Source organism: Drosophila sechellia, chromosome 2L, assembly GCF_004382195.2.
Source record: "Drosophila sechellia strain sech25 chromosome 2L, ASM438219v1, whole genome shotgun sequence".
Taxonomy (NCBI): Eukaryota; Metazoa; Arthropoda; class Insecta; order Diptera; family Drosophilidae; genus Drosophila; species Drosophila sechellia.
Genome location: NC_045949.1, coordinates 16832269 through 16860109, shown reverse-complemented (window position 1 = coordinate 16860109; position 27841 = coordinate 16832269). Strand labels below are relative to the sequence as shown.

General features: G+C 39.6%; 1 protein-coding gene and 1 long non-coding RNA gene across 3 annotated transcripts in view; one reads left to right on the top strand and one right to left on the bottom strand.

The window, feature by feature from the left end:
* Window positions 1-27841, top strand: part of LOC6614466 — a 70954-nt gene that overhangs the window by 27430 nt on the left and 15683 nt on the right. The gene's annotated exons all lie outside the window — the stretch shown is intronic.
* On the bottom strand, window positions 13520-14019 carry LOC116802081. The gene is made up of 2 exons (XR_004362463.1): window positions 13803-14019; window positions 13520-13707 (listed from the first exon to the last, which is right to left on the bottom strand). It is a non-coding gene; the product is annotated as an uncharacterized LOC116802081 (long non-coding RNA).

Here is a 27841-nt window from a genome sequence, read left to right as displayed (position 1 = left end):
CTAAAATGGCAGAACTGTATTATAAAAATAATATATAGGTAATGCTGCGCTTGAAACTAACTAATTTTAGTCCTAAGTAACATTATTGACCTATTTTCCAATTTCGGAGGCTACTTTCTTTAAGTGAACTTCTTCCTCATATGGACATTGCTCACATCGTTCTATTGTATTTGCATTAGTGTAGTAAATGCAAAGTGTTATAAGCTTTATTATGGTTGCCGTAGTAGCAGCCTCCCTCTTTCGCTCTCGGCTCCCCTGAATTTTATTCACCCCCAAAATATACACCGCATATTGCAAGAAAGGTCGGTCCCAAGCACGAGTCCCAGCTTACGCCTGGGAGTTTTCTGTAATGATGTGCCCAAATCCCACACACGCAGAGGGAAACTACAAACTAATCCGAATTCCATCTGCCGAGATGAGAAAGGATCGGGGGAGTTTGGATAAAACAAAGCAATGGTTAACACTATCCTAGACTTACCAACCTAAAGTGCAGATACTCTTATATACTTTATGATTAAATATATTTTAGTACTTTAACAGTTTGAAGTTTTAAAATATATATTTAAAACACAATCTCTTGCTAATTTATGATAGGCAGGCAAAACCTTTTATTCATCAAATTACTTAAGCGCCAAACAAATTGAATCACAATTTCATTTATCCCTCATCGTTTTTTGAGGGTAGTGAAAAACGTTTGGGTAAAACCCCAAAATGGATTGATAATATCCCGCAAATGATTAACTTGTCTGAAACTTTTTTGTCAGCGCCTTTGGGGGCCTCTAGTTGAGGCCCTGGGGTTCTTATCGAGGGACCGCTCACATATGTAAGCCCCCGTATGCTAATAGTTTTCCGAGCTTCCAACAGATTTGTCAAGCTGTCTTATGCCAGCCCCCGTACTTTCCTTCCCATATTATTTAAATCAATCAGTCGGTAGGAAGCGGGGGGATAACTGATTGTGGGCTTCTCATCAAATTAGATCCAAATGGCACCGTTGATTGGCCTGCCCAACTGACAGCTCATAATGAGATTGGATTTTTCTCCCTAGTAATTGACAAAGGGTTGAAAATCTGCTTGAGTTCCCCTTAATATATGCAATAGTGTCAATGTCAAATGCCGGCCATAACTCTTTGGCCAGCCCTCGCAGCACATAAATATTGTATCACATGGCGTCATAAAAGAAATAATGATAAATATCCAAATCAGCAGAGACGGCAGCAGCCGAAACAGAAGTGTCCCAAAATGACTTCATTGCAGTGGATGCGACACCAGAAATTCATAAACAAGGAGACAAGTGCCCAAGTCGTATATTCATCTTATACAGCCAGTCCCCCATCTCAGTCCGTCTTTGCACTTCTCTTATCCGCAACGAGGCGGTAATAAATCTCTTGGCAAAAGGCGAAAAGGCAAATCGTACAGATTATTAGGCCGCTCGCTCCGCAGTTTCCTCTGCCTCGAATTTCCATTGCGTCAGGAAAACATCTGGTAGCTTTTGGAGGATTTTATGGATTTGCCAGCGGAGTGGGCGTGTCCCAATAGAAATACTTATGTTTATGCGATGAGCTCAAGTTCTGACAGTGGATTAAGCTTTGCATAAATATTGAAAACAGTTTGAATGCCTAAGTCATCTTGTGGAAATCGTTCTAGAGCCTTGGCAATTTGTTTTATTGGCATGATTACTGAGTCCACCTTTAATAGTTAAAAAATCTATTAATCAAAATCCAAATACATTTTCTAACTGGAGCAAATCATACTCAATTGACAAATTTCCTCAAAGTTATTCAACTTAAAATTCGCAATGCACAATGGAGCCCACTTTGGACTCCCAAAACAGCTAATTGCTGGCCATCTGTCAGCTAACCGCCAAAGGCAATCAAAAAGTTAAGGCCAGAAGAGCGACAATTCGACCGCAAACTAATTTATTAATCCCCTTCCACTCCACCTCACAGCGAAAAACTAAAAGTTTTAAAGCTTCTGGCTTCGTCCTTTTGCGGACGCTGCTAACCGCTCACGGACATGGCTAGAATATGCAAAACTAACATAAATCTCAATTTGGAGATTTATGAAAAAGCACACACACTCGCAGAAACTCACAACTAAAAAACCTGAAAAAGTGTCGCTGGCAAAGTAATAAAAAATTTGTAATTCCAATTGCGCCACAAAAAGAAAAGATAGAGCGTGGGGAAATAGCTACCCCACAGCAAATATCACCTAAAAATACCACAAGCAACCTAGCACTATAACAAAAAGGCTTTTAAATAAAATAACCAAAAAAATAGAGTCGGAAACCGAGTGAAAAACTGCGTGGTGAGGAAAAATTGTGCTGCGCTTAAGTGTCAAATAGCGGAATGCAATATAAGCAATACCGTTAAGGTTCGCACCGAAAATATGACTTGCTTATTGGAAAATAATCAAAAAACATTCAGAAAATAGGTATGTCTAACTTTTAAGCCAAATTTTTGAGAAATGTGGCAGAAAACACTTAAAATTATTATATTGTCTTGAAAACTATTTCTAAGAATATTGTATTCAAAGATAGTTCTTACAAGTTTGGAACCTAATTGGTAATAGATATTATATTTTATCGCTAAAAACTAAATAAATTCAGAAAGCAAAATAGAGTTTTGTAAATATCCTTTCCAAAAATGCAATTAGGTAAATTAATTTAATAAAAAATGATTTTCCCCTGGACAAAAGCGTGCACACAAGAACTCGACTGAGATGCCACTGTCAAGATAAATTACTTACCGTAAGCTCTCCCACAAAACTTGGCGCTGAACAAATTGAAAAATAAAAAATTCAGCATTCCGCGAATAAAAAAATCCTCCGGGGACCGAACTACTAGAACTGGCTGGGGGCGGGGTTGGTGGATGACAAAAAAGGGTTTTGTCTTTTCCCTAATATTTTATTTGCCACCCAGCCAGCAACTCCTCGCCACCCCGATTTTTCAACAGTCGTGCGTGTGTAAAATCTGTCGCAGATTCGACTTCAATTATTTTTTACACAATTTTCTTGTCTCTTTCGGCGTTGCGCTCGGTTTTTTACCTCGCCGCTAGTGTGGCTGCACTGAAAAAAATGTTTGAAATCGGTTTCAGTTGTTTTAACTTCGTTACAAACAAATAAAACAAAAAGTTTTGAATGCCGACATTAGCTATAGAAATCTTGAACAAATGTATTTACTTATGGAAATATCTGTGACTAAATATGTGTAAAATAGTAATGACTTTTTAATATTTTACTTTGCGGTTGCATCGTAAATATCGCAACTATTTACTTTATAACAGAATAAATGTAATGCATTTTAAGCTATGAAATTTATAGTCATATTAATTCTAGTATGACTTTTTAGCAGTGCGTTTTTCTAGGCCGTGCACATTTTTCGTTCTCGTTGTTGTTTTTGGTCCTTGCATATTTTCTTTTTTGGAGCTGCTCATAAATTTTGGGACTGTCCGTCGGCGGTAAAGAATCACTGCCGCTGCCTCTGCCTCTGCCGACTTCGCAGCTTCGGCTGCTGTTATTCTAATTTTATGGAAATTCCTACACTTTTTCTTGCCTTCGCCAGCGCCTTTTCTTTTCCTTTCCTTGCTTTTCTTTTCAACGCACAGATTTGTGTTTGAGAAAAATCTGTTTGTCATACGCTTCGTTGCGCCTCATTTTGCCACGGAGCGGGGGGAAAAGTCGAGAATAAAAGGCAGAGTGGGGCCGAAAAAAATTTATTTGCCGGGCCTCCCAAAAAAAAAACCCAAAAATAAGTAAAAACTCCATTTAAAGGCTGGACACTGGGTGCCATAAGTATGCTGTGTCTTCTGGCAGCCAACTGCAAGGGAAAAACTTTTCACAACGCATAAATTTGCCTGCGTTAGTTTCTTCTTTTATTATTTTGCGCCACATAATTCTCCCCGAGCAGCCAGCATATGCTCAACTACTACATATAACACCACCCCTTCGGATCCGCAGTTCCAGTTTTCGTTACGGTTCCGAAGATTTGATATTAAAGCAGGCGAAAAGTGAATTTTAATGATTAAGCCCTAGAGGCGGACACATCAAAATAAAGCTAACAAACTTTTCGCTTCGTCATTTTTTCGATTTGATGCTCAATTTAATAGAAAAGGGAAAATACAAAAATTAAGCTAATAATGCAATGGGATTAAGCTCTCATAAATAATATATTCAACATAGATCAGAGTTTCATAAAAAAAGCGCAAGTGGAAGAAAAAGTGCATTACGAAATAGCTCACCTCTAGCAAAAGGGGCAAAACAACCATTTAAGTCCAATTGAATTTATTTTGTTATTGATAAACACACAATAAGAAAATCCCATCATTTGCCCCCCTTCACTAAAGCGAATAAATGCCACAAAAAAATAGCCATTTCGATTTGTTACACCTTCTAAAGCCCGAACCAAAAAACAACAATCAGCGTCATTTGATTTCACATTATTAATTAATTCATGGCAACGCCAACAAATTAATTAGGAATCCAGCGAGCGGAAAAACGAGGGGAAAATGGTCGGTCGATAGAAAGAGAGGCGTTGTAATTTCATAAATTTGATTGCCACGCCAGCGAATTAGTGTCAAGCCAATTTCAACTAATGAGCAGCCATTAAAAGATATATCGAAATATACAGATATATAATTGGGCATGTAACTTGGGCCAGGAGCATCTCCATTTTTGCATTTTCAAATTAGGAGCAACAAATGGATCGTCTAATATTTGTTGTCATTTGCCTATTTATGATAATTAAGCTTTGACATCTTTATGTTATTAATTCATTTGACACCAAGTCAAGCTCCGCCCACGTATTTCTAATTTTGTCAACGTTCAACGGATGTCGTCGACCACAAAAAGTTAATAGGCAAAGGGCCGCAAGTGACCCAAAAAAAAAAAAAGAAGAAATGGGAATGAAGAGCCAGTGGAAAACGGAACGGGGAAAAACACCAAAAGAAACAAAATTAATCGGCAAGGTGAGAAAAGTGCGGCACCTCTCGGAAGTTTTCCCCAATTTTCCCGGCGGCATTAACCGTTGATCGGTGAGAGCATTTAAAAACTACGGCAGCCTCCCAGAGGCGTCCGACTTGCCTCATAAAATTGACAATAAAAAAACAAAGGGGATTTGAAGAATCTAAGTGGCGGGGAATGGGCTTTGTAAGTGGGTGTAAATCCATGCTGATGAACTAACTCCCCTTTTCTCTGATTTAGAATAGGAAATCACTCTTATAACTAAGAGCAAACCATATTTGTAAAAATTTATAGAATTTTAAAAAATATTATACATCCACAACTTTCCCTTTTACTCTTTCTACTATGGCCGTCCGAAAACTGCTACTGAAAAATTGATCGCCCTGCAAATGCCAATGTCAAAATCCCGACCGAAAACACTTCAACTCAATTTTCAACACTTTTCCCCTTTTTCCGAGCAACCACCGTGCTGTTTTTCCCGCCATGCACTTTCCCCCTTTCCCGGGAAGTGAAATCGGAGTTTATTTTTATAGATTTGAGGGCAGACAACAAAAAATCAATTGTCTTGCACACTTGTGCATCGGAAGCATCCCGTACCCCCTCTTTTTACCCTGAGGGCGTAGCGTACACATGACATGTGTCAAAAGCGAAAAGGGAGCGGGGAAAATGTAAAATAAAATATATGTACGTACTGGAAAAAGTGTCATAAGAATGGAAAGAGCATCCCAACTCTTCGGAAACGAGATGGGCGTGCTGCCGACAAATAAAACTGTCGGGTTTAATAACACAACACGAGATGCAACTAGGGGAACTCTTAGATGGCCAAGTGCACTTCTTACAACGACTAAACCATCTTGGGGCGACCCCAACTGACTTCTCCATCTGACAGATTACAGCTGCGATAAACTAGACTTTCCGTACCTAAGTATTCCTATCTGTGTTTCATTTCCAATTAGAAATTAGCCACCGCTGATAAGTCCCTCTTCTTAAAATATGACTTTTTCATTTCAACTAGACCATAAATATATCAGTGTTCTGTTCTAAACGTCACTGGAGGACACAAATAGAAAATATTTAAAGAAGAGCTTAAAAAGATGCCCTTCTGACGATCCATGATAATTGGAGCTCATTAAATATTTGTTTCTACGTTGTTGGTTTCCGAAATAAATTCGAATATATTACTGCAAAAGAAACCACAAACTTACTACTACATATAAGATTTAGTTTAGTTAATAAAATGAAGTTATATCTAACTTATTTTAGAAATCCTTCACAATTAACCCACTCAATGTTTAATGAAAAGAGCTTCAACTTAATCTCAAACTTTAAATGTAATTTCTAACTTTGAGTTTAGCTGCAACTTTAATCAACATTTCTCTTATTCTTTCCCTTTTCTTTGTCTTTCAGGTAAGTCGCCGAGAAGTTTTCCGACCAAACACCCACCCACCCATCGACTTCTACCATCTTCCGAAATAAGGTAAACAGGGAAAACACTCAACTTCTTTGTGCCCTGTGAACAACTGTGTCGTTGTCGTTGGCGTGAAAAAATCCATTAGAAGTGGAACTATGTCAATCGATGCCAGAAAGAAAGAACATTGAGTGGCGAAGAGGAAAATGTTAGGGGGCGAAGCGTGAACTGCAGAAATGAAAAGTGAAAACAGGATGAACTCAGACAAAAACCATTTTTTTTATTTTTAATGTTATACACAATATATAATGACTTCGGATTAAACCAATCAGCTTAATCATCGAATTTATATATATGCATTTCAACTTAAAGTCAACCAACAAATGATTGATCTAGTCACCTCAACTGTCCACCTGGTGGAGACTTCACTGTCCCCAGACATATATGCTAAGCTGATGGCACATATGTATGTTGGCCTGTGGTAGCCATGAATTATTTACATACCAAACCACCCAAATGCATTTCTAATGTTGCGACAGTAGCAAAACAGAAAGTGCAAATGAGATTTGCCTTTCACTGTGAACCAGAACGAAGTTTGTTGCCGGTCATCGGACATCAATGGATATATCTTACGGTGGTTAAGACAAGTCAAGCTCTTGCCCAGACCTATTGATTTTGGTCAGAGCAGTGCCTTTGCCCGTCATTCGGTTCTGTATTTGGTCTAATTTGGAGCTTAAGTGGCTCTCTCCTCCTCCACCGACTTTGAGTTTTGGGGAAATGTGGAAAATGTCGAAAGGCGAAGATTCAAAATTAATTTATTTTCAATTGGATTTAATTGACAGACAGCGGAAGGTTAAATTCAATGCAAAGTTAAGACGCTAGTAAAACTGATCTGAGATAAGTTACAAACCGGAGTGACAACTATTCTTGAAACTCATTAAATGTTACCTATCAAAGAACAGAAACAATTTTACTTTATCTTGAATTAAAACTATAAAAATAAATGAAAGAAAAGCGATGCTTAAATATGATTAGCTTAACAAAATCAGTGAGCGTAATAATAAGGATTTAAGATTTCATTCGGGTTTATAGTTTCAGATTTACCTCTGACATTTTCAAGCAAAGACAAAAGGGAATTACATTTTCCCGGTTTTTCATCCACACAACTCTCTTTACTCGCTCCCAGCATTCCATTTCCATTTTAGCACGGAATTTCCGTACTCAAAGTCAGTCGCACAATCAGTTGGCAAACAATTGAATGCCTCATCAGCAGGACTTCGATTGATATTATGGGACAGCTACTCAGGAGGATCCCTACACCGATTGCCTCGCCCCCTTGCCGCCTCCACAGACAGCTGTTATTATCAAATAACCGCGCAGCATATCAAATAACAAGAAACAAACTTTGTCAACACGAGTGGCTCGTGTGGAGTAAAATGCTGAGCCAGGAGGAGAATGGAATATACATACATACATATATACATTGAAGTGGGAAGAACTTAACCCGGCTGCAAAAAGTCTTGGATAATGTTTGCCAAGGGATAGCGAGAGGGGCTGAGGCGGGGATGTTTGCACATTTGCTGGTATTTGCAGGATATTTGTGTATCCCCTGGATACACTTTCCTCAGGGAAAGCAAGTCGAGTGCAATTTGATATTATTGCCAACTGGCAAATACACTCGAATCATTCCATTGTATCCGTGTATCCTTGCATCTGTAACCATGTATCCTTGCATCCCCGAATCCCTGCATCTGGTGCATCTGATGGCTGTGGTTTTGCACATTTGTTTGCATTGTTTGAGCATTCCCTGCTCTGAAATATGATTAAATATTTCGTAATGAGACTGCGGAATCCTTACGGCACCACCGAAAGCCAGAAAGAGATGGTTGGGCTAATTGAAACTGTCAAGTTTGCTCAGTTTTGTGGCTCCAGTCACATCCAGGTGCCTCGAAACTTCGTCTCCACAGAATGTCAAATCATGTAGGAGTATGTGCGTCTGGTATCTCGAAGATAAATATTTGCAGCCAAGGGTTTGGGGTCGGTTCATTAGGGAAATGTGTGGAAGTTTGGCAAAATACAACATTTTCTGAAAGTGCAATACCATAGATATATGGTTGAGCAAAAGTTTGACATTTTTCGGAGAATTTAGTTGAGTATGTGGTGTGTGGCCTAAATATATGTATTTTCCTTAATCACCAAGAAGTTTCCCTGCAATTGCGGTATCTAGTTAACTTGATATTTAATATCTGGAAATTTTCCTTAGCAAAAAGCTTGTTAGGACTAAAATCATATAATTAATTATATTTTGTATCTTATTTAATTTGTTAACTTTGATCTTTATCCTAAGATATCGCATATAATAAACCAATTCAAGCACAAAAATTCTACACATATAAAGAACATTTTCCACACCTTACATTTTAATCTGCGATTTCCTGTGCGAACCAGATTCCAATCCGTTGTAGACCTATCCCAACACTTTACACCACTCAAGGTGACACACAAGGACCCATCCAATAGCAAAATAGCAAGGGCGATAGACAGGGACTCATATCCAATTTCGGGGCAACATTTTCGGTTGAAATGCTTAAATTGTTTTTCGTATAAATTTCAAATTAACAAGCCCTTGACTCGGGAAGTTAACTGATTTATTTCGGATTTGTGACAACAACCGGAGGTCGTCGGGACATATGAAACCCTTTTTCAGCCAGCCAGCCAGTCAGCCCCGCCCCTAGTCCTTGGACGCCACATGGGCCTTTTGGATTCGGATTGGATCTGATTTTATTTTCCGACCTTTTTCGTGGGTGCCGGGCGCCTTATAGGATCAAAGGATTACGCAAAGTTTGGTGATGCGTAAAATGAGTTTGATGTTGATATAAACATGTTAATGATGTTTTAATGTAAATAAACCTGAGTGGGTCGCATGATCCATTCTGAGCCATCGATTCCGTGTAATGACTTGTAATCTGTGGAGAGTTCTGTTGACCGGCATTAAGCAATTTAATAATAAAATAGGCAGATGGAGTTCAGTTTATAGTACTATGCGTATAAATAATCCATAAGCGTGTTTAAAGTAAACTGCAGGATAGTGTTTGTTTCTTCTTAAAGCTAGGGGACACTAAAATATTGCCTTTATATAGTAACTACTCATACTCATAGGTCCAGTTAAACGCTATCGCTTTGGTATATATGTATGCAATTCAATTTGACCCCTCAAAGTTGACGTGAACTTTGACCGCCCGTATTGAAACTGACACAAGGAAAGTTTATTAAATGGAAACTGTCTTCGCAGGATGATGAAGCTACTAGAAAATTGATGCGTGACCGCATCACGTAGCTGGGGCTATAAATTCCCTGGCAAGTGTTTTAAAAAATGTTTATAATTTTTGATGCTCGACTGGCGAAGGGTCGAAGTTCGCCCCTGCTCTTGAAATATATCCAGGAATCTATTTTCGGTTGAGCCACACGTCTGCACCTTTGAGTCTGGTAACTCTCGGCACGCGTCCCTAGCAAGTTACTCAAAAATGCTGTTAACCTAGATATTTTCTAGCTAAGTATATATTATCTTAGGGGTAGAGGGAGAAAATACGAATTTATCTAAACTGTGAGTTGTAATTTGGCAACACTAAGCCAAAAAATAGGATTTTCCAGGAAGCGGAGCAGCACAAGTAGGGTTCAATGTCCCCAAGGCATCGTCTCAATGACAGCTACAACTGGGACCTGTGAGAATCCTTCGTCGACATTCCTTTCCTCTTGCCTTGTGCCCAGTTGGACGTGCGTAGTTTTCCATATGACTGCTCTGGGAATTTTGTGACGTGTGTGCCACTGCTAGTGTATATCCTTAAATGCACAGACAATATTCCCTTTGCCTTCGTGGTAATGCGCTTATTATGATGATGCCACATAAAATAACAATTTGACTGGCCATTACACAATTTGGTAGCTTCGCATATGCCCGCCAGCAGTCAGCTGTTCCTCAATAGATGTCCTGCATCGAGCCTGTTTCCCATGTGCTGATCATTAATCCTTAATGAATTAATCAGCACGTGACCCCTGGCCGTCTGCTTGTTTATCAGTCCCGCTTTCCTCAGCTGGATGTGCCCGAAAGGACCTAGTTTATTGATATTGCTTACCAGCTACCTGCTACCTGGCCGAGTTCACCAGGTGTCTCGTGCTGGGACCGTATACAAACAAACAGCTGCCTAGCTTGAACCCCAATATTTGGCTTTGAATTGAGCAATTATAGATGCAGATATCTCTAATATTGGCATGCCTTCGTTTACATGAGCAGTTTTGTTGGCTGTGACGACGCAGGTTTAATAAGGTACATTAAAGAAATTATAGCAAATGTTAATTTTCTCAACATTTCAAATCGTTTAAATTACTGGTCTTACTTATCCAAATCTTCAGGAGAGAAAAGAAGAAAAACAACATGGTATCTTAAACAGATTTTTAACCGTGTCTTGTGTTTTTTTTTTTAATCTGGAGCGTAATTCTGTAGAAATTCTGTATTTGCCAAATATTTTTTGTAGCTTTAAATATTTTATTAAATCATCCTTCGCATGCAGTAATTCACTGTTAGTTTTCCTAAATTTTCCCCCAGAAGTATCGTCCAGTTGCAAACCTCCCACAGCTGCTGATGTGACACTAGCCTGAAAGAAAACAAAAGAATGGAATCGAATTCGAATTGAAAACATCTGTTCCACGGGCATTAACGGCTCTATTGAGGGGTCAGGGGTCACAGGTCAGGGGTTGTCTAGAGATTAGAGAGAGGGTGGGTGAAATGACCATAACCGAAACACATTTGAAGTCGGACTTGATACAGTAAACACGTGACCCTGTGGACGAAGATGACACTTCGGGAAGACCAAAGGCAGATCAAATTCGTACCCTCTCCGATTTCTCTTAATTTGCTGACCTTCCGACCGGATTTGGGCTCTAACTTATTTGGCTTTCGCTTTTGTGTTTCAATTATAAATTCCTCATGGTCAATACGCTTTAATTGCTCTCTTTATTTGGGCTGACAGTCTGTCCTCCCCCTATTGCAGTAGTAGGCCCCCGTTTGTCCACTTTGAACGATGGCCAGCCGAGCGTGAAATACATTAGCGTGCGGACCTTGTTAGACCTCCACCATACACACTCACAGTCACACACAATCTCTTACCAAGCCCACCCACACCATTACACTGGGGCACGCAAACTAATTTAAGGCCCAAAATGGGAATCCCCCGAAGAGCTTTTCTGGCCTAAAGGATGTCAACTGTACACACCGCTGGGGGAAGGGAAAACCCATTGGAATACCCTTCGCACACCGAAGATTAAGAGAATGCTTGCAACTTTGGCATTTTTATTGACACTCTTTATCCAGAAAACAAGTTGAACTAGGAGCTAATCTTGCAAAAAATCAATTAGATAATTTAATTTCATCTATATTCTAAAGGCAAATTAAATTTCTCAAACATACAAATAAAATAAACGTAGCTCCTTTATAATTTAATTCTTGAAATTAACTTTGTTAGGGTATTTTTATTTTCAATCAATGGGCGCTTACCAACCATCATGTTTTTTGACTGTCTCGTGCAACAGACATTTCTGTTTACCACCACTATTTGCCACTCCCACGTCAGCCCCCTGCAAATGAAGTTGGCAACCCTGGTCGTCTATATTCCTGTCCGCCGTCTGCAATTCCCAGTTCCCATTGCGAGCTAGGGACTTCGGCTATTAAATCGAAAAACGATTACAAACTATAATACAGTGTTTGTTTTGGACGCCCACAATTCTGAACATTCCCTGTTTCCTGTTCGCTGTTACCCCCACCACATTTTCCCATTTCGAATTTAGCGTAAATGTCAATTCTATTCGGAATCCCTTCCCCGATTTAGTCCCTTTTGCGGTCATTTCATTGTTTCATTTTCACACGCAACAATAATTCCAATCTCTGGATTCCTCTTTCCTATTTCCTCTGGGACTTTCATTTTGGGCCATAAAATTGCATCAAATTTTATGTGCAATTTCGATTTTTATTTGCTTTTGATTGTGATTTGATCAATATGTTCCTCTTGTTTGCCCTGGCTTTTCTCGTTCCAATTGTTCCTGTTAATTGAAATGTTCATTGAACTGGTTTCGTTGGTCATGTAACTCCCCCATGAATTCCTATTGTGGGTCAGAGCCCAAAACCAATTAATAATAAATTATGAAATTCAATGGAAGAAGTTTAGAGAACTTGAGTTGGTAGTATGGTGACCCAAAGGTACCCTAGATGTCATTTTTTCATTATTTTACAAAACAATTAAAAATTAGTTTAGAAAATAAATAAGCGACTAAAAAGATTCCATGCTAATACTATTGATTGTGATTGCAAATCAAGTACCTAGTTTCTATTTTGTTCTTTATAAAAGCACGTCGACTAAAGGGTAGCATGAATTTCGAAGAATTGTGTTGATTTATGACTAGATGTTTTTCTTGGAATTAGCCACCATGGAATAATGAAACAAAATTGGAGGTGGAGCCATTAAGTTAATTTTTTAACTGATGAACTGGTATTTGTCTCGCCTTTGACGCCCATTTAATTCATTTTTTTCTTGGCATTTTTGTGTTGCGTTTCAACTTTATTAAGATAGAAATCAATTTGGTGCCTTGGCTTGACTGTTCCGCATATTTGCACGGTCTCAAGTCTGTCAAGATGGCCTGGATTCCCTTTCCATCTGAAGGCCCCTGGATGCCGCTTGTCTAATTCAGGAAATTGCCACAAAACACGCCACAAGGCGAAGGCGCAAAAAGTGTCAACTAGTTGACCTCATCTCTGAAGCCAGCTGCATCCCAAACTGGCAGGAAAATGAAGGAAGAAACTGTTGCAGACATCAAAATGACGTGACCGGGCGAAATGGGACGGGGAGGATGTGGGAATTCCTGGTGGCTTAGGATCGGTGCAAATGAAGTTGCCAAAGCTGCTCCTGGGTATCCGCTTCTGATTCTGTCCTGGGATTGTCTCTTACCATGGGGCAATTACCCCATGCGATGCGACGAAGAGTCCGTGTTCGGGTCATCACGGGGCTTCCCAAATTCCAACTTTTTTCCTTCGGTTTCGGTTTTCCGGAGGCTATGTGCAGTCGACAAATAAACAAGTTGGCAGCACTGCGCGTGGCGTGCGGAAGGTATTCCCCTTTTGCTCCGCCTCTGTGTCCTGTCATTTTGAAGCTCGACGCTCATTTTCGCCTCTTCCAGCGATTTTATTCCGTCGACGCAGAGCTAGTTGCTTTTTGGGGGCTTATTTGGTACCCTCGAAGGCGGCTTTGTAATTCTGCTAGGTAGTTTTGTACTCTCAACGATTTCACTGACCATTTCTAAATACAAAGTTTAATTAAATGAAAATTTATTTGAAGTACACATATTTGAAGTATTATGTTGTGAGAAAAATATAAAGCGATACTTTACATACTTGAAAATATGAAGAATAAATTCGTTTATTTATAATGTAGAACAGTTGGCTCTACAACACATAAAATATGTTCTTTTTAAGTTTATTTAAAACATGTAATTATTTTCGAAAGTGTCCAAAATCGTTTTCACTCCTTTTAAAGATGGGCCTAATTTCTCAATAATTTAGAATGTTTGACTTGAGTAAAACACTAGGTACCTAAATTCCTATCTTAGAGCCCTTAATCCGTGCCTGCTTAGTTTTTTTCTTTTTAGCTCACAAGAAAAGCCCCAAATAGCTGAGTAAAGTACGTGCATCTGTGTTTGTTTAAGTGTATTATTGTGTGTGTGTGCTCGTATCCGTGTTTATCCGTTCCGTTTTGTGTGTGTTTGTATGCGTATTCTGTCTTGCGGTTCGACAAGCGTAAGACATTTTCAATTACAGTTGCCAGCATGACCGCTAACCAGCCTCTATAGCGTCCTCTCCCCCCACATCTTTCCCTTTTTCGCCCAGTTTTTCCGACATTTCCCAAATCAAGTTGCGTGCCAGTGTGTGTGTCTGTGTACAAGTATCTTGTGGATGCTTGTCAGGCCACGAAATGCGTCAATTAGACGAAATTGCAATGTAGGAAAGTGCAAGAACTGCAACGCCTTTCCACTTTTTCCCCCCTTTTTTTCATCCTTTTCTTTATTGTTGTTTTGAACAAAAAGTATTCATATAAATTCTCGTTGTTCTTTGTTTTTTTGTGTTTGTTTGCAGGCTGAGAAGAACTTTTATGAGTGTTAATTTGTGTTGTCAACAAAGTTAACATGCGACGAAATGTCGGACTCTTCTTGGCTCCATGCCTTTTTCTACTTCCAGTTGTTTTCTTTATCCACCTCGACCATGGAAAGTTGTAGATCCAAATGGCATACTACTATGCTGGAAAAACAGAGATGTGGCTGTAGTAAAAACCAGGCGGACTGTTTTACTAACTAAGTACAAGGAATTATTGTAGTTCTCCATACTTGGCATTTCTTCCTAAAAATCACTCTTTGGAATTTATGTGTTGGTATGCGTATATTCTCATATATACTCATATGAAAAAATATTTTTTTAAATAGCAGCACGCTCTATTCTATTGATTTGAAATCAATCAGATCATAGCACAGAACATTCTCAAATTCCTTATCAGAATGGGGTCTTTACACTTTCGAACTTAAGAGATACTCAGCAACGAGCACTTAAGGCTCTTGCTGATATCTCTGAAACTCACAATATCTTCTTCTGACTTCCCTCCTAGGTCAAGTATCAACACCCGTAATGCTCAAGTGCAATTAGTATGCAACTTTATGCGTCACTAATCTCCGGTAGAGGCCAGCTGTCAAGGGTGTCCGAAAAGGGGGTTTTCAAGGGGGTTTCTGGGACTGAGAAAGTGCGTCAGTGGTGGTGGTTCAGATGACCGCGAGACCCCACAGAGAAGCCTGTCAATCAAGGAGCCACAGTTGCATGGCCCGTTTCGGTGCCAAGCACTTGACTCTGACCCAAGTCGAAAAAACACTCTGAGCCATAAATCAATTAAAATTGATTCCCTACCAAAAAAAGAAGGAATATCTGCAGCCCCGAGCTCTCCCGCTCCTCCACCTCTTCCAGTATATTCTTAAACTGACAAAAGACAGCGCAAAAAATATGTATTTTTCCCGTAATGAATGAAGTAGCTGGAAATGATCCGAGCTGAAGTTTTTGCTACTTAGGGAACGCAGTTGCCCCCAAATCCGAGTGTGTGTGTACGTGTGTATCTGGGTGTGCAGTCTTTCTTATCTGCAACAGACAGCGAGGCAGTCAAACGGAGCATAAAAGACGGAGACTTGAGAACGGCGAACCGAGAAAAGGAGACGCAGTCTAAATCAGAGGCAGAGTCAGGGTCGCAACTGCATTATAGTACACTGATAAAAATGAAGTAAACATATTTTCAGGCACAAAACGGTATAATATGCAAGAATCAGCTTGAAAACGAATTACCATGCCTTCATTAATTTTGTACAAGTAAATCAAAATATTATCATTATTACTCTACTTCATTATTAATATTCACATTATCATGAAGCCAATTTTTTAAATTAAAAACAAATATATAATTTTTCTTAACGCTGCCCACTTTTTAGCTGAGTGGAGCCCACTCAATAGTCTATTTCTTCGCCCCCCTCGCATTTAAATATTGACAGCTATTGACCAATTGCCTCGGCTCAGAAGCACTCTGCCAAGTGTCCATAATTCCGTTTGGCACTTTTGGCTCATAAATAAAATTTCTGCTCGCTATTTTGTTGTGGCAGCATCTGTGTGGCAAGGCAATGCCAATAAAGAGGGGACTGTGCACACTGCAGTGGATATCTCGATTTGGCTGTGGACACACACATTCCTCATTCACTCCTGCTTTGGCCATTTCCATAAATATTTCATTTAGCCCAACCGCCAGCAAGCTGCACGCTTTTCCGGCTTTTTCTCTTGATTTTTCTAGCTTATCGCCAGTTGGGCATCTTCCAAGCTCAGACAGCCTGTCCCCCATTTTCATCCTGTTCCGTGGGATGCATTGAGACAACAATTTCCCCCTTTGGAGTCCTCGGAGGAATCCTCCCTGGGATGCTATTCCAATTGTTGCAGCTTGTTGCGTACTTGCAACTTGTCATACATTGGCATAAAATAAGAGAAAAAATTCTTTTGTGACATTTTCATAGAGCATCAGACTGTGAGATAATTCGGAATTCAGTGAATTTGAAATGCGCATTGACATTCAACGGGAATTCTATTGAGATTTTCAGGGGATTAAGCAATTCAACGAAAAAACATAAGCTTATATATAGACTTATTTGCATAATCATTGAATTTATTTTATTAAAGTGTGTGACGAATAGAAATAATCTTAAATTTTAATGCATAACGTAGTGGTGCTACGAAGAATCAACAAAAGCATATAGAACTTTGTGCAAAGAAAACGGCGAAACATTTACTTAAGCTATCGTTTAATTAAACATTAAGCGTAACTATTATTTTTTTTTTTAAAGTACTAATTAGTAGTAGTAATTCGACTTAAAACACAAATACTTGTATTTAGTTCACAAACCACAACTGGCGCGCTGCTTACCACATTGAGTTGTGTGTGCAGCCGCACGATGCGGTGACTCTTGACTTTGGTGGCCTTATCAATGGCAATTGGCCGCCCAACAATAGTCGGGTTAATTAGAAATGGCCACGCCCACCGAAGTCAATTACCAGGCAATTGCTTTCGAGAAAGAGAGAGAGAAGTACCTGCTAATTGAAAACTATTTATAATGAGTTAGCTGGGATTAATGCTGCCTTAGTAAGGCATAAACGAGAGCCCATCGGTTGGATGTATTATGTTGCTGGGACTTGAATCCCTAATGTCATTGGATCTGCTAGCCAATTGTTGTTGAGAGTTTCTGGCTGAGGACATGACAGGATAATGGCCGCATTTAGCATACATTAAAACACTAATTTCCATGAAACGAAGCAAAAACCTAGTATATTCCTCCGTTTTGCTGCTCCTGCAGCTGCACAGGCGGTGCCTTTTAATAGAGCCACACTAATTACATGCCGTTAGAGTGAATGCCCAGCCAAGTGCCGAGAACTCCCTAGCCCCCGGGAGTCCCCACTTTCACCTCCTCTGGCTGCCCTGTGTGCGTGGGATTCACCGCTTTGCTGGGCGACAGGAGATGGAGCAGGGGGATCCCTGCAACAGCAGCAGACAAAGTCAAATTTTGTAATTAAAGCAGCGGAATTTATGAAACGTAACATTTTGCATTTTGGCGTGCAACAAGGCAAAACGCACACCGACGTGCATAGGCACCAATACATCAGCACTACACATATATATATCAACACAGACACACCGACAACTGAAGGACGCTAATGCCTAGTCAGCTTATAAAGGCGAATAAAAACAGAATTAAATATTAATTAGATGTATCAAAAATTTTAAAACCCTAGCAATCCTTTTGATTGAATATAGAGTAACTTGTAGTCGGGAATTTTGTTTGAATCGCTTTACCTAACAATTTTGTTTTACCCTCAGAGTATTTTTTCATGGCAGTTAATTTTGTAGCAGCGAGACCAAAGGAAATGCTTAAATCTTAATTTCTGCTTTTCACTTTGCTTTTTGCCAGCTTAGACTTTTACACACGTGATAAAGAAAAGGAAAACTCTTCAAGTTTTATGGCCACACAAGCAGCAGCAATCGAGCCGATTCAGAAGGATATATATTATATATATATTTGCAGTATATCCCCACGTGGCATTGGTCATTTTTCGGGGGGTAAAGCAAGGGGGCAATATATAAAATTTATTAGCAGAAATTATGATTATTTCGTTTGCTCTTTGCTGCGTGTACTTTTAATTTCCACTTCGGTCTTCGCTTTTCCTTCCGCCAACTTTTCCTTCTCCTGCATTTTAATGGCGCTCTTCGGCGTTTCTTCTTCTTCTGCTGTCAGCTGCATCAATTTTCCAGCTTCGCCAGAAAAAAAATATAGGTAGAGAGCTCGTTAAGCTCGCCTTTAATTTTTACTTAAGACCATAATTTCTGCTCAGCAATTTTTTGTTTTATGTGTGTGGCCCGCCATTTGCGTGCGTTTAATTGTGGTTGAGGGGGTGGGAAGCCACCACCTGCAGCCACCCAACGCCCATGCCACGCCTTTTTGGTCATTAGGCGTGGCCAAATTGTTTGTGGCTAGGTGAACGAGCTCTGCATTCTAATTGATTTGGCTTAAAACGCTTCGGCATGCATATTCTTCTCTGTGGATTGCCCCTAAATTGAAATTAATGAAATATAACCGGGGCACGTCGAAAGGATTAAATTTAGATGTTTGGCAAAACTAAAATATCATTGAAATAAATTAAGATCACCCCATATAAATTAGTTGCTATCAAATGCCTTAGGCACTTTACGCAACATATTTTCATTTTTGAAAACTCCAACCAATTATAAACAAAAAACAAATGGAAATTGTACTAGTTCGAAAATTTTACTCACATTTAATCATACTTGTTCCGCCAAATTTCATGTTCAGCCAAAAAGTATGCCATTAATTGGAATACACAGTGCACTGCACTGCAGTGCCATAATGAATTTAATGATGTGTGAAAACCCAGGTCCTGTATGCCCTTAGAAATTTTCCTGCCTAATTCTGGTTCTAATACCATTACCTGGGCGCCCCCAGAAATGCGCTCGTAAATCCTATAAAAAAAGACAAATGACCCATTAAGCGCAAAACTTGTGCACTTTCATTGCGAAAGGATGAAGGCGAAGGCTGGGGGTAATATAAGGATGAAGGGGCAAGTCTCGATGGAGGCAAGAAATGCAAAAAATGGAGGCAAAATTATTGCCCCGCAGCCAAAGACAACAAACTCTTGATTTTTATACCTGCAGCAGCCACAACAAAAATGTTAGTGGTGGGAGTGAGAGGTGAGTTCGGGAAAGAGACGGGGCGAGAAGAATAGAGCTGGCTCATAAAACGGCGAGATATGCCAGGAAAAAGGCGCCACGCAGTGTTCGTCTACTTTTCACTTGGTCGGTTCTCTGTATAAAAAAGTCGTGGCTGGTAGCTTCGCCCAGAGGTGTGGTGGTAGGAGGGGTTAAAAGCGGGTTAGAGGGGTTTGTTTTAGGATTTGTTGTGCTTATGAAAGCATTAAACTTTCCTCATTTAAGGGCTGCGCACTTGAGTTGCCTTTTTTACTGCAATTTTGCTCTTCAGCTTCAGCTGCCCCTCAATTTTGCCCCCCTACGAACAATTTACCAGCCCCCCCATCACCCTTTTCCCACCCCTTTGACGATGTCGTCTGATTATGTCGCAGAGCTCGCAGCGGTTCTTGAAACTGGCAAGTTGTTTTGCTTTCGCCTCAGTCAGTTATTGTCACTAACAGGAGAGTGGGGTATACTGGTTAATCCTATTACATTTTATAAAATGTATTAAAAATAATTTCAGCTTAATTTAGTTCTGAAGGAGGGAACAACAGTTGTCCTCTTATTTGATAACATTTTTAATTTAGAAAAGTATATTCGTATACCTAAATAGAATACATTCTAAGGATATTGTCTGTTTCATAAAAATATTCTTTATAAATAAAGGATCTTTGGTATGTATATTTGGTTTAAGAATCACGGAGTTCATAGCCCTATGTAAAGTTTCCTCATTATTCTTTACTATTTTTCAAGGGTATCAGTCAGACCAAGAGCCCCGAATAAGCCACGATGGTATTACTTTTCTTAACCCGATAAGCGTCTGGCGACAATAAGGCAGCCAGATCCTTGTCTATCCCTTTGTTTGTTTTTACGAGAGTGTGTGTGAAAAAATATTATGCAATTTCAACATTTTACACACTTGAACATTTTCATGCCGCCCTACAGCGTTTTGAGCTCCCAGTTCGGTTTTCTTTTCCTTTATATTTCCCATTTTCCTTTTTTTAGCCTTCCCACTTCACTATGCTCTCTTTTAGACACTTGATGAGCTGATGCTGCTTTACCCACACACACACACGCGCAAACACACACGTAGACACCGACACATGCATTGGGTAAATTGTTAGAAAAGTATTTGAGACACTGTCGCCCTTGTTTTTAGGATATCAAGTGGGCGTGGCTGAGCTCACAGTGCGATTCTCCTGAGGGATTTGCAGTGTCTGTTTGCTCCCATCTTTTGTGCGCTCCGCTGTAATGTAAGAGCAAACAAATGTGCCACGCCCCCAAACTACTCACCGCCCACCCCGTCCCAGTCTGTTGAACTTTGACTCGTCGCGAGCTGTCAGCTTTCATTTGAATGCCACAGTTGCAACCTAAACCGCTTAGACTTCTCTCACGGAGAACAGGATCAGGAAAAGGAGCCTTAAGTTTAAGCAAGGAGCGAAGGGTCTCAAAGCGAAGCAACAGCAGAATACACTAAATAAGGGACTCGCAGGCAGAAGGGAAAAATAGTCCAGAAAAGGAGTTAAGATCTGGGAAGCCCCGGGCCAACGTGCAGTCGACTTAAACGCATTTCGATGTTTACCCCCTTGGCACAGTGACTGCTAAAAGTTTGCCTTAGTAATAATTCACACACAAACAACAGCAACAGCACCAGTGAGACAACAACGAGCATTTTTATAGTTACAACATATTTAGCCCGAGGCGAGACGTTCATATTTACTTCTGTTCAAAAGCAGCGCCAACAATAATAATCATAAAGTAAAGAACAAGAAGGACAAAAAATATTAAATAAAACTAACGACGCTACACGGCGAAATAAAATTAAAAATGAAACAATTTTTTTTTCAATCAAGTTCATAATGACTTTATTATATTTAGTGAATTCAAAGCCATGGAATATTTTCCAAATTCGTATATGTGAAGCAAAATAAATATCGAATTTTGTGCTAATTTATTTGATATAAAGTTAAGGTTGGATACCTTAAACTAAACATTAATATTTGAGTTACTCCTTTTTTTTTGAGTGCGTAGAGGCTTTCCACTCAGCGACTCCCACGCTAGGAGGTGAAAAGGTTGAAGGCAAAGGGAAATAATAATAACAAAAGGCAAACAGAGCGAGCGAAAGGGAACGAACTGGCTGCCGAGTCTCGTGTGGCGCCTCATGTGGGAATTTTCATACGGCGCGTAGCAATTTCACACATTTACATAGTAAAACACACACTGCACCGCTCTCCGTTTCCCAAGGAAAAGTGCCGTCGCATAGCGGAAGTGAAAGAAGTTGTCGCTCCTCCAGGAGGACAAAAAAAAAACGAACGGGGCGGGACGGAGGAGAAATGCGCAAATTATATTTCGTTGTAAGGCAAAAGCAAACAAAAATGGTGAGAGGGGTTAAAAAACGGGAAGAGGACATGCGTGTGCTGCTATTACAGCAAAACAAACAAAAATGGGGGAAAATTCTGGCATATAAATAAAATATCGTAATGTGGGACAGGCACCATGGGAATGGAGTATAAATTATGCATTAAAAACCCACAAAACCCAAATGGATAATTGAAATTGCCCGAAGCTGGCAAAAATAAAATTTAATAATACATATTAAGCTGCACAAAATAGTTTCAGATTAAAAAATAGAATAGCTGATATCTATCTAATACGCGAAAATATGTTTTGTGTTAATTAATTAGATGTTTTATACACAAATTGAATTCAAATGGAATAATAAATTAAAGCATAAAAAATGGAGTTTAGTACAAAACCGGAAGTACTACGAATTTTTTTTGTTAACTTCAATAATGAAAGAGAAATAACTAATGTTCAAATTAAATTTTAACGTCAAGTGATTGCTCGTTATTTTATCAATGTATCTAAAATAAATTAGTGGACAAACATAATATTTTTTTACTTTTCCATTTAAACAACATATTTTCAGCGAAAGATTAACAAATAACAATTGCATCAATGTCAAACCATTAGATGCATAAACAATTCAAAGGTTAATTAAAATGCCACCAATTGAACATTGCTAGATAAACACAATAATAATTTATTTTTAACTCTAATTTTTCGCATGTACATAAATTTCTTGTAATTTGATGTGCCAAACAAAATGTTAGCGAATATTTGAGCGGGACAAACGGGACCAAAAATTATGTCGTGTGACATTCCTCTCCCTCTATTTGCATTCGACGTTTGTTGCGTTTTTCGTTTGTATATTTTCCACGTTTAGCGGATCACAAAAGTAGGCAACAATTTCTGTTACGCCTGTAACCGCAGTTTACGTATGAGGGCGGACCGGAAATGAGGGGTGGCATATCAGCGGGACTGGCGCTGTGCACAAATGCCATAAACGCTCACAAAACACACCCACACGAGCACACAGCAAGTAGACTGATGGGCAGGCAGCCTACATGACGTATGAGTGACTTTTATGTTTTAATTGTGGGCCCAAAATGGGGGACGGATGTCGACTGCCACACAGCTGCGACAGCTGGAAGCCTTGAGACACTCTCTAATTGGCAGTGAAAAGGCTTTCCCCCACCCCGCCTAGTCCTTCCCCTGATGATCATTAAAAATTTGCATAATTTATGGGATATTTGCAGTAACATTTGATAAACTTGAATAACCCGAGCGAAACTACTGACGATTAATGATAAATGAGGGTAGTTACGAGAAAAAAACCCACTCAAATTTGCATACTATTTTATGACAATATTATTTTATAATTAAAATTAAATCTCTTACTTAAGAGTGATTACCAACTATGCACAATAAAAACATTAAAGAGCGCCAAAAAAAAGGTAGGCAGCAGAGCGACAGTGAGAAATAAAGGTAGCTCAAATACAATTCATTTTTTGTCCCGCAGCACGGATTCTCAGTCATAGGCCAAAGGGCCTTTGGTCCTGTCCAACACACTGCCACCCACACACAGGCACACGCAGGACCACTCAGCGCCCACTCACACATTCAGACAGGCAGTGAAATTAATTAAATAAGAAAAAAGGTACACCGAGAAGTTAAATATAAAACAGGAAAAGACAAAACCAGAACAAAACCAAAGCGAAATGGGGAGAAGAGAGCAGTAAAGTGAAACTTGAAATTGAATAAAGCCCACAGCATGGGTGGAAAAGGAGAAGGGGCGTGGCAGAGGGCAGGTGGAAAATGGGACCAAAGACAAAGGCAAGACGACTGCAATATAAAACCAAGACAAGCTTAAAGCAAAGAGGTCTGGGGAATAAGTTATACAAAATGAATCCGTTGATACCCCTTAATGGATTTATTGTATCAATTAAAAATCTAAAGAGACTGATAGTAACTAAAATAAAATATGTATTGTTTAAAAATTCACATTTTGCAGCCATTTATCATTCATTTACTAATAATAAAGATTTGGATTTAAATTCCATATTTATGTATATTTTGAAGGCTCTTCACTGGGCTCTAAAAGTATTCACCAACTGCCAAAATACCAAATTAGTACAGCTCAAGAAGATTACTCCGCCCGAGAATGGGAAGGATGAGCCCCGAAGACATATAAGTTTCAATGCACGCGGTAAATTTTCAGTCAAAAGACCTCAGGGGAGCAATGTCACTCAGCCTGTTTCCTCGCTGCTCCCCAGACATATACATACATTTATTTCCCACTGCAGTTTCTTGATGACAGGAATCGGGGGTATTGGATGAATGCCAAGTAAAGACGGAGGCGTCCACATGATTAAGGTTTCACAATTTATCTAATACAATTAGTCAGGAGGTGAGCAACTGTCATTTCATGAGGACAAAGGGAGTCGGCGGTCTGGGGCGCAGGGTTGGGTTGCGGTAATCGTAGACCCTTGGCGCCGCACTTTCCTTAATGTCCGACAGTCTTCTCCCTTTAGGGTTTTCCTTTTCACGACTTTTGAACTTCTGATGCAAATTGTGGTGGAGTGTGCGGACAAGGTGCGTTGCAATCGGGTGTGACCTTTGTGCTTTATGGCATTGGGTGTGTTTTTCTCACAGTTGCTGCTCATATCTCAAGGTGTTTCCCCTGACTTCAATTAACTTGAAAAATATTTACATCAGACAAATTTAATATTGCACAATTTTTCAAAACATCTTTTATCTGCGTCCGAAAAAGAAAAGAATAAAACGATATTCTTTTCGCGAAAATTCTTTCATAATTTTATTTGATCTGATCAATTATACGTTCTTGTATAGTTTTTACGCAAAAAGGCTTTGTTGTTTGGTAGGGAAACTTATATACCAGCCCTGGTTCAACACGCAGAAATTTCTCCACTTCTTTTTTCGCGTAGCCTCGTTTTTTTTGCCCACGCTTTTCCCAACCAGCTTTTGTACCCTTTTTGAACCATTTAAACATGGACCAATGCAATCTGTTGTCAACATTTTTTCCCACTTTCCTCGATTTCGGTTTTTCCTATTTGTGCGTGCTTTTGTTTGTTGGCCATATCACAAAACCGCAAAAAGGCAGAAAACTTTTTTGGCCAACAGTTGTTTATGAGGGGCAAGGGGATGAGGCACGGTCGGGGAAAACTGTTGGCAACAAACTTCAACAATTCAATGCACTCAATCAATGCACACAAACAGCAACAGTCGCCGCCTTTTGTGGCACAAGCACTCGACACATTCGCACAGATACTCTCGCTACTCGTCAGCTGAAAATAAAAACAAATTTATAGTGCCACAGATAAAGTGGGCGAAGAGGCAAAAAAAAGTGAAAGATTCTAAGGACGAAATGGAAAAATCAACAAGCGATTTTTCAAACAGCGACAAAGCAATCAGAATACAATCAGAAAGCAAGAGAAAGAGACTGAAATATACATACTACATCTGTAGGCATACACTTTTATGCCTTGTAAACAGATTGATTTCAAAAATGATAATGGGCCCCAAAAGCCGACAAAAGCCCACAGCCAAGCAAACGTAGCACTGAGCATCCAGGGGGAGCTCGCAAATCGGGGACTTGGGCAGCATTCCAACATTCACAGACCATTTGGCGGCTTAAGGTTCGCTGTCGGGTTATCGCTTAATCGCATCGCTTGCCAGCCACCCGACAGCGTGCACTGCAAGAAACATTTGTTAAAAACCATATAATATAGAGCACTAATTCGGCTTACGAATAAATCTTTTTGAAAAATAGTTCACAACCCATTTACATTTTTTCACCCATTACCTAATTTTAGCTATGTCCATATATTTATAATGTTTTACATCTTTCGTTATATCTGCATAAAAATAATTATTAATATACATTTTAAATATTATTATGATATGTAGAAGTAGAAGTATGTACTTTAAATTGCATTAACTTGTTATTTATTCTCTCACTGTAGCGATTGCTTGTTGTTGCTGTTACTCCTGCTACTGTTGCCTTTGTTCTCTGTTTTGGTATCGGTTTCTTGTCTGTGGCTCTTACACAAATCCTCCTTTTGGTAAAACCCCCTCCTTCGCCGATTGTGTCCTTTTGTGGCTCCCCTTATAATCATTTTTCAATAAACAAACAATTTCATGGGCGGCTTGTCTTTTGGCAAATCGGATCTAAGCCTCAATAAGCAGCCAGCGACAAAACGCACTTCCTCGATGGCCCCGCCTCCGATTTCCCGAATCCTGATGGCTATCTGGGGGCCTTGGGGTTACCGCAAATGCCCTTTCCTTACACTGAGCAACAGGAATTTCAGTCGCATCCAGTTGTAACACCACTTCTGATTTGAGTGCGCTATTCCATTGTGAACAGCATAGATTTTATGGAATGTTCTTTAGGTACCTTGTGGTTAGAGTAGAAAGCTGTATATGCTTTAGTCATTAGGTTTGTCTAATTGATATGAAGAATTCAACTTATAAATATTACATATTAGTTATTCAATTCCTACGGGTTTTTCACAACTTTATAATCCAGTGTTCGGCCAATTACGAATTTCTATTTCTGCCAGCCAGTCGATTTCTATAGATTAATAATTGTTGCTTTTTCTTTGGCTTCCTTCTTTAATTCCACTCTCCACTGAAATAAGATACAAGATTTCTGTGCATTTTAGTGAGGGACCAGGCGATATCCTGATAAATTTCAAGTCAAACAAATGGCTTAAGCAGGATCCGGAGAGTAATTACTCCAAGTAGCGAGAAAAAAGCGGAATGAAGGGATAACCATCCTTTGTATTTGTGTGATTCCAGCTCTGATTGTGTGTGTGTGTTTGAGTGGAAGAGCGGGATAAAAAATTCAGCAATTTCCCCGGTTACGGGCTGCTGCCCTCTTCACTCACACTCCCTTGGCTTGTCACTTGAATCTGCAACGAATTGCTAAATTTTAACTGAAACATTTATCCACCAAAGCACTAAATTATTACTGTCCCTATAGAGAACTGGGATGAGCTCAGTGTCTCCACAGCTCCTTTGTTGTATTTGTATTCATGTGGCAAATCGGGGACATTATCGTCAGCATCGTCATCAGCATCAGTATGATCAGCATCAACAGCTGCAGTTCGTGCCAAAAGTCGTAAGAAAAACAAAAAATGCCAAAGAGGCAGACAAAAGTCAAAAGCTGTTATAAGTCTGTTTCACCCTTCTTAGATTTCGTTTTTAGATTTCTGCATACCCTCATTATAACAGATATAATCCTATAATCCTAGAAGAGTTTTCACAAAAATAAATTATATCTCTGAACTGAAAAATTACGTGATTTCTAAATAGAATTAAAGTTAGTTTTAGTTAACTATTCGCTTAAGTAAGGACAGTTACATAATTTAAAAGAAATTTGTTACCAATATATATAATCCGTAGTAACACATAATGCAAGAAAGCAAATTTTTTAATTTGATTCGGATAGCGAGTGATGACTGTAATTCCATGTGGCCTGACTTGGAGCTCGTCATTAATAACCGCGAATTATAAATTCCTTTTTTTCGCAGTCACTGCGGTTTCCTTGATGAGGGAGAATAGCGGTTGGTAGTGGGAAATCGCATTTCCAGACAGCTTCATTTTCCGGCAAGGGTTGTGAGAAAGGGGGAGCGGTTTTGCATTGGCTACGCATATTCGTTTCATTTGCTTCTCGTTTGTCGTTATTCGGTTTCATCCTGTTCTTTGGCTTTTCCCTCCTGTTTTTTGTGCCAACGTAAGCGCTTTTAATTTTCAGCTTGCATGCACAAAAGTATGCAATATGTTTTTGCTGACCCCCCTTTGAACCCTTATCCAACACTGCTCCACTGCACTTATGCATGCATGACATGGACGGTGGGCGAGAGGGAGTTGCAATCGGGGTATGCCAGGCTAGAGCTCGACAATAGCTTACATAAATTTTAAGCTCCATTAGCAAAATGTTTCAGTTTCGGCCCAGAGGCGACGTGTGCAACTCTGCCCCTCTCACACCACACCTGTGTACGCCTCTCTTTCGGCCACCCGGTAGCTGTCCCTCTCACACACAGCCCTAAGTTCAAGTGCAGCAAAAGTTTCGGGTGTTGTATTATGCGAATTGCATATTACATAGAGTTGCAACCATTTTTGTTAGACAATTTCAAGTGAAAACTTTTGGCTTAGCTTAAGCCCCAGAGCTCATTTGTATATAAATTAAGAAGGAGCCGGGGTGGCAAAATAAAAAGATGGTTATCATGAGTTTCAGCTAACT